We start from the raw sequence: 8439 nt of genomic DNA on the forward strand, positions 1-8439 counted from the left end.
CCAACCAGAGTCGCATTTTTTACTTTCTTATTCAAATAAGGAACATTATGCATGTGAGGAATGTTTATTTTTGGCCGATGCTTTAATCTTAGTATTTCACCCAAGTTGAACCTATGTATCTAATACAGCATGCAACTGAATCAAAAGCAGTCTGCCTTCCATGGCAACAGGAACATATTGCTCATAAGCAATACAACATCACTGCCAGAAACTTTGCACTTTCCTAATGTATCCTTCCTTCAGAAACATTGTCTTTATAATAGCTGTAAATGAGATAGACCAAAAACACGACACCCTACACTCAGACATTTGTTTCTAGCGACATATAAAGTAAAATCTTCTTTCAAAGCTATTTATGGTATATTCTCTTTGTGTTTTTGTATTGTTAACCAATTGCATGTCTGCACTTTTTATCCAGTTCTTTTTTATTAAGGTATGGAAATGTTGTCCAAACGTATTCAGTTTGCAAGAAAATACAGTAATACCCTATTCTCCGAATTTATCCCTAAAGGAACAAAGGTGCAGTTCAAGGTTTCACCCCGAACTGTGATTCTTGCTACAGACATTTAATGTTTCAGAAAACAATCATCCTTTCATGTATCCCAGAAGGCTTGATAATGTGATGTGAAGTAAACACTGGATTGACAAAACTTCGATCATCCCTTACTGTATGCAAGTGGATTTTCATCTGGCTCTGTGGCGCAATGGATAGCGCGTTGGACTTCTAAGTGAATTGGCAAAGTCATTCAAAGGTTGTGGGTTAGAATCCAACCAGAGTCACATTTTTTACTTTCTTATTCAAATAAGGAACATTATGCATGTGAGGAATGTTTATTTTTGGCCGATGCTTTAATCTTAGTATTTCACCCAAGTTGAACCTATGTATCTAATACAGCATGCAACTGAATCAAAAGCAGTCTGCCTTCCATGGCAACAGGAACATATTGCTCATAAGCAATACAACATCACTGCCAGAAACTTTGCACTTTCCTAATGTATCCTTCCTTCAGAAACATTGTCTTTATAATAGCTGTAAATGAGATAGACCAAAAACACGACACCCTACACTCAGACATTTGTTTCTAGCGACATATAAAGTAAAATCTTCTTTCAAAGCTATTTATGGTATATTCTCTTTGTGTTTTTGTATTGTTAACCAATTGTATGTCTGCACTTTTTATCCAGTTCTTTTTTATTAAGGTATGAAATTGTTGTCCAAACCAATTCACTTGGCAAGAAAATACTGTAATACCCTATTCTCTGAATTTCTCCCCAAGCGAACAAAGGTGCAGTTCAAGGTTTCACCCCGAACTGTGATTCTTGCTACAGACATTTAATGTTTCAGAAAACAATCATTCTTTCATGTATCCCAGAAGGCTTGATAATGTGATGTGAAGTAAACACTGGATTGACAAAACTTCGATCATCCCTTACTGTATGCAAGTGGATTTTCATCTGGCTCTGTGGCGCAATGGATAGCGAGTTGGACTTCTAAGTGAATTGGCAAAGTCATTCAAAGGTTGTGGGTTCGAATCCAACCAGAGTCGCATTTTTTACTTTCTTATTCAAATAAGGAACATTATGCATGTGAGGAATGTTTATTTTTGGCCGATGCTTTAATCTTAGTATTTCACCCAAGTTGAACCTATGTATCTAATACAGCATGCAACTGAATCAAAAGCAGTCTGCCTTCCATGGCAACAGGAACATATTGCTCATAAGCAATACAACATCACTGCCAGAAACTTTGCACTTTCCTAATGTATCCTTCCTTCAGAAACATTGTCTTTATAATAGCTGTAAATGAGATAGACCAAAAACATGACACCCTACACTCAGACATTTGTTTCTAGCGACATATAAAGTAAAATCTTCTTTCAAAGCTATTTATGGTATATTCTCTTTGTGTTTTTGTATTGTTAACCAATTGCATGTCTGCACTTTTTATCCAGTTCTTTTTTATTAAGGTATGGAAATGTTGTCCAAACGTATTCAGTTTGCAAGAAAATACAGTAATACCCTATTCTCCGAATTTATCCCTAAAGGAACAAAGGTGCAGTTCAAGGTTTCACCCCGAACTGTGATTCTTGCTACAGACATTTAATGTTTCAGAAAACAATCATCCTTTCATGTATCCCAGAAGGCTTGATAATGTGATGTGAAGTAAACACTGGATTGACAAAACTTCGATCATCCCTTACTGTATGCAAGTGGATTTTTATCTGGCTCTGTGGCGCAATGGATAGCGCGTTGGACTTCTAAGTGAATTGGCAAAGTCATTCAAAGGTTGTGGGTTAGAATCCAACCAGAGTCGCATTTTTTACTTTCTTATTCAAATAAGGAACATTATGCATGTGAGGAATGTTTATTTTTGGCCGATGCTTTAATCTTAGTATTTCACCCAAGTTGAACCTATGTATCTAATACAGCATGCAACTGAATCAAAAGCAGTCTGCCTTCCATGGCAACAGGAACATATTGCTCATAAGCAATACAACATCACTGCCAGAAACTTTGCACTTTCCTAATGTATCCTTCCTTCAGAAACATTGTCTTTATAATAGCTGTAAATGAGATAGACCAAAAACATGACACCCTACACTCAGACATTTGTTTCTAGCGACATATAAAGTAAAATCTTCTTTCAAAGCTATTTATGGTATATTCTCTTTGTGTTTTTGTATTGTTAACCAATTGCATGTCTGCACTTTTTATCCAGTTCTTTTTTATTAAGGTATGGAAATGTTGTCCAAACGTATTCAGTTTGCAAGAAAATACAGTAATACCCTATTCTCCGAATTTATCCCTAAAGGAACAAAGGTGTAGTTCAAGGTTTCAGCCAGAAGTGTGATTCTTCTACAGACATTTTATGTTTCAGAAAACAATTATTCTTTCTTGTATCCCAGAATGCTTGATAATATGATGTGAAGTAAACACTGGATTGACAAAACTTCGATCATCCCTTAATGTACGCAAGTTAATTTTCATCTGGATCTGTGGCGGAATGGATAGCGCGTTGGACTTCTAAGTGAATTGGCAAAGTCATTCAAAGGTTGTGGGTTTGAATACCACCAGAGTTGCATTTTTTACTTTCTTATTCAAACAAGGAACATTGTGCATGTGAGGAATGTTTATTTTTGGCCGATGCTTTAATCTTAGTATTTGACCCAAGTTGAACCTATGTATCTAATACAGCATGCAACTGAATCAAAAGCAGTCTGCCTTCCATTGCAACAGGAACATATTGCTCATAAGCAATACAACATCACTACCAGAAACTTGGCACTTTTCTAATGTATCCTTCCTTCAGAAACATTGTCTTTATAATAGCTGTAAATGAGATAGACCAAAACACGACACCCTACGCTCAGACATTTGTTTCTAGCGACATATAAAGTAAAATCTTCTTTCAAAGCTATTTATGGTATATTCTCTTTGTGTTTTTGTATTGTTAACCAATTGTATGTCTGCACTTTTTATCCAGTTCTTTTTTATTAAGGTATGGAATTGTTGTCCAAACGTATTCAGTTTGCAAGAAAATACTGTAATACCCTATTCTCCGAATGTATCCCTAAAGGAACAAAGGTGTAGTTCAATGTTTCACCCAGAAGTGTGATTCTTCTACAGACATTTTATGTTTCAGAAAACAATTATTCTTTCTTGTATCCCAGAAGGCTTGATAATATGATGTGAAGTAAACACTGGATTGACAAAACTTCGATCATCCCTTAATGTACGCAACTTGATTTTCATCTGGCTCTGTGGTGCAATGGATAGCGCGTTGGACTTCTAAGTGAATTGGCAAAGTCATTCAAAGTTTGTGGGTTCGAATCCCACCAGAGTCGCATTTTTTACTTTCTTATTCAAACAAGGAACATTATGCATGTGAGGAATGTTAATTTTTGGCCGATGCTTTAATCTTAGTATTTGACCCAAGTTGAACCTATGTATCTAATACAGCATGCAACTGAATCAAAAGCAGTCTGCCTTCCATTGCAACAGGAACATATTGCTCATAAGCAATACAACATCACTACCAGAAACTTGGCACTTTTCTAATGTATCCTTCCTTCAGAAACATTGTCTTTATAATAGCTGTAAATGAGATAGACCAAAACACGACACCCTACGCTCAGACATTTGTTTCTAGCGACATATAAAGTAAAATCTTCTTTCAAAGCTATTTATGGTATATTCTCTTTGTGTTTTTGTATTGTTAACCAATTGTATGTCTGCACTTTTTATCCAGTTCTTTTTTATTAAGGTATGGAAATGTTGTCCAAACCAATTCACTTGGCAAGAAAATACTGTAATACCCTATTCTCCGAATTTATCCCTAAAGGAACAAAGGTGTAGTTCAAGGTTTCACCCAGAAGTGTGATTCTTCTACAGACATTTTATGTTTCCGAAAACAATTATTCTTTCTTGTATCCCAGAAGGCTTGATAATATGATGTGAAGTAAACACCGGATTGACAAAACTTCGATCATCCCTTAATGTACTCAAGTTGATGTGCATCTGGCTCTGTGGCGCAATGGATAGCGCGTTGGACTTCTAAGTGAATTGGCAAAGTCATTCAAAGGTTGTGGGTTCGAATCCCACCAGAGTCGCATTTTTTACTTTCTTATTCAAACAAGGAACATTATGCATGTGAGGAATGTTTATTTTTGGCCGATGCTTTAATCTTAGTATTTGACCCAAGTTGAACCTATGTATCTAATACAGCATGCAACTGAATCAAAAGCAGTCTGCCTTCCATTGCAACAGGAACATATTGCTCATAAGCAATACAACATCACTGCCAGAAACTTTGCACTTTCCTAATGTATCCTTCCTTCAGAAACATTGTCTTTATAATAGCTGTAAATGAGATAGACCAAAAACACGACACCCTACACTCAGACATTTGTTTCTAGCGACATATAAAGTAAAATCTTCTTTCAAAGCTATTTATGGTATATTCTCTTTGTGTTTTTGTATTGTTAACCAATTGTATGGCTGCACTTTTTATCCAGTTCTTTTCTATTAAGGTATGAAATTGTTGTCCAAACGTATTCAGTTTGCAAGAAAATACAGTAATACCCTATTCTCCGAATTTATCCCTAAAGGAACAAAGGTGTAGTTCAAGGTTTCACCCAGAAGTGTGATTCTTCTACAGACATTTTATGTTTCAGAAAACAATTATTCTTTCTTGTATCCCAGAAGGCTTGATAATATGATGTGAAGTAAACACTGGATTGACAAAACTTCGATCATCCCTTAATTTACGCAAGTTGATTTTTGTCTGGCTTTGTGGCGCAATGGATAGCGCGTTGGACTTCTAAGTGAATTGGCAAAATCATTCAAAGGTTGTGGGTTCGAATCCCACCAGAATCGCATTTTTTACTTTCTAATTCAAACAAGGAACATTATGCATGTGAGGAATGTTTATTTTTGGCCGATGCTTTAATCTTAGTATTTGACCCAAGTTGAACCTATGTATCTAATACAGCATGCAACTGAATCAAAAGCAGTCTGCCTTCCATTGCAACAGGAACATATTGCTCATAAGCAATACAACATCACTGCCAGAAACTTTGCACTTTCCTAATGTATCCTTCCTTCAGAAACATTGTCTTTATAATAGCTGTAAATGAGATAGACCAAAAACACGACACCCTACACTCAGACATTTGTTTCTAGCGACATATAAAGTAAAATCTTCTTTCAAAGCTATTTATGGTATATTCTCTTTGTGTTTTTGTATTGTTAACCAATTGTATGTCTGCACTTTTTATCCAGTTCTTTTTTATTAAGGTATGAAATTGTTGTCCAAACCAATTCACTTGGCAAGACAATACTGTAATACCCTATTCTCTGAATTTCTCCCCAAGCGAACAAAGGTGCAGTTCAAGGTTTCACCCCGAACTGTGATTCTTGCTACAGACATTTAATGTTTCAGAAAACAATCATTCTTTCATGTATCCCAGAAGGCTTGATAATGTGATGTGAAGTAAACACTGGATTGACAAAACTTCGATCATCCCTTACTGTATGCAAGTGGATTTTCATCTGGCTCTGTGGCGCAATGGATAGCGCGTTGGACTTCTAAGTGAATTGGCAAAGTCATTCAAAGGTTGTGGGTTCGAATCCAACCAGAGTCGCATTTTTTACTTTCTTATTCAAATAAGGAACATTATGCATGTGAGGAATGTTTATTTTTGGCCGATGCTTTAATCTTAGTATTTCACCCAAGTTGAACCTATGTATCTAATACAGCATGCAACTGAATCAAAAGCAGTCTGCCTTCCATGGCAACAGGAACATATTGCTCATAAGCAATACAACATCACTGCCAGAAACTTTGCACTTTCCTAATGTATCCTTCCTTCAGAAACATTGTCTTTATAATAGCTGTAAATGAGATAGACCAAAAACATGACACCCTACACTCAGACATTTGTTTCTAGCGACATATAAAGTAAAATCTTCTTTCAAAGCTATTTATGGTATATTCTCTTTGTGTTTTTGTATTGTTAACCAATTGCATGTCTGCACTTTTTATCCAGTTCTTTTTTATTAAGGTATGGAAATGTTGTCCAAACGTATTCAGTTTGCAAGAAAATACAGTAATACCCTATTCTCCGAATTTATCCCTAAAGGAACAAAGGTGTAGTTCAAGGTTTCAGCCAGAAGTGTGATTCTTCTACAGACATTTTATGTTTCAGAAAACAATTATTCTTTCTTGTATCCCAGAATGCTTGATAATATGATGTGAAGTAAACACTGGATTGACAAAACTTCGATCATCCCTTAATGTACGCAAGTTAATTTTCATCTGGATCTGTGGCGGAATGGATAGCGCGTTGGACTTCTAAGTGAATTGGCAAAGTCATTCAAAGGTTGTGGGTTTGAATACCACCAGAGTTGCATTTTTTACTTTCTTATTCAAACAAGGAACATTGTGCATGTGAGGAATGTTTATTTTTGGCCGATGCTTTAATCTTAGTATTTGACCCAAGTTGAACCTATGTATCTAATACAGCATGCAACTGAATCAAAAGCAGTCTGCCTTCCATTGCAACAGGAACATATTGCTCATAAGCAATACAACATCACTACCAGAAACTTGGCACTTTTCTAATGTATCCTTCCTTCAGAAACATTGTCTTTATAATAGCTGTAAATGAGATAGACCAAAACACGACACCCTACGCTCAGACATTTGTTTCTAGCGACATATAAAGTAAAATCTTCTTTCAAAGCTATTTATGGTATATTCTCTTTGTGTTTTTGTATTGTTAACCAATTGTATGTCTGCACTTTTTATCCAGTTCTTTTTTATTAAGGTATGGAATTGTTGTCCAAACGTATTCAGTTTGCAAGAAAATACTGTAATACCCTATTCTCCGAATGTATCCCTAAAGGAACAAAGGTGTAGTTCAATGTTTCACCCAGAAGTGTGATTCTTCTACAGACATTTTATGTTTCAGAAAACAATTATTCTTTCTTGTATCCCAGAAGGCTTGATAATATGATGTGAAGTAAACACTGGATTGACAAAACTTCGATCATCCCTTAATGTACGCAACTTGATTTTCATCTGGCTCTGTGGTGCAATGGATAGCGCGTTGGACTTCTAAGTGAATTGGCAAAGTCATTCAAAGTTTGTGGGTTCGAATCCCACCAGAGTCGCATTTTTTACTTTCTTATTCAAACAAGGAACATTATGCATGTGAGGAATGTTAATTTTTGGCCGATGCTTTAATCTTAGTATTTGACCCAAGTTGAACCTATGTATCTAATACAGCATGCAACTGAATCAAAAGCAGTCTGCCTTCCATTGCAACAGGAACATATTGCTCATAAGCAATACAACATCACTACCAGAAACTTGGCACTTTTCTAATGTATCCTTCCTTCAGAAACATTGTCTTTATAATAGCTGTAAATGAGATAGACCAAAACACGACACCCTACGCTCAGACATTTGTTTCTAGCGACATATAAAGTAAAATCTTCTTTCAAAGCTATTTATGGTATATTCTCTTTGTGTTTTTGTATTGTTAACCAATTGTATGTCTGCACTTTTTATCCAGTTCTTTTTTATTAAGGTATGGAAATGTTGTCCAAACCAATTCACTTGGCAAGAAAATACTGTAATACCCTATTCTCCGAATTTATCCCTAAAGGAACAAAGGTGTAGTTCAAGGTTTCACCCAGAAGTGTGATTCTTCTACAGACATTTTATGTTTCCGAAAACAATTATTCTTTCTTGTATCCCAGAAGGCTTGATAATATGATGTGAAGTAAACACCGGATTGACAAAACTTCGATCATCCCTTAATGTACTCAAGTTGATGTGCATCTGGCTCTGTGGCGCAATGGATAGCGCGTTGGACTTCTAAGTGAATTGGCAAAGTCATTCAAAGGTTGTGGGTTCGAATCCCACCAGAGTCG

At 36.0% G+C, this 8439-nt stretch overlaps 2 non-coding genes across 2 annotated transcripts; both read left to right on the forward strand.

The window, feature by feature from the left end:
* Window positions 1-4520: 4520 nt before the first annotated feature.
* TRNAR-UCU (transfer RNA arginine (anticodon UCU)) lies at window positions 4521-4610 on the forward strand. Its single transcript is given in 2 exon segments — window positions 4521-4557; window positions 4575-4610. It is a non-coding gene; the product is annotated as a tRNA-Arg (tRNA).
* A 3739-nt stretch (window positions 4611-8349) lies between these two features.
* Window positions 8350-8439, forward strand: TRNAR-UCU (transfer RNA arginine (anticodon UCU)). Its single transcript is given in 2 exon segments — window positions 8350-8386; window positions 8404-8439. It is a non-coding gene; the product is annotated as a tRNA-Arg (tRNA).

This window comes from Ambystoma mexicanum (genome assembly GCF_040938575.1).
Source record: "Ambystoma mexicanum isolate Mex_15411 chromosome 12 unlocalized genomic scaffold, UKY_AmexF1_1 Mex_chr12_unloc.1, whole genome shotgun sequence".
In the NCBI taxonomy this organism is placed as follows: domain Eukaryota; kingdom Metazoa; phylum Chordata; class Amphibia; order Caudata; family Ambystomatidae; genus Ambystoma; species Ambystoma mexicanum.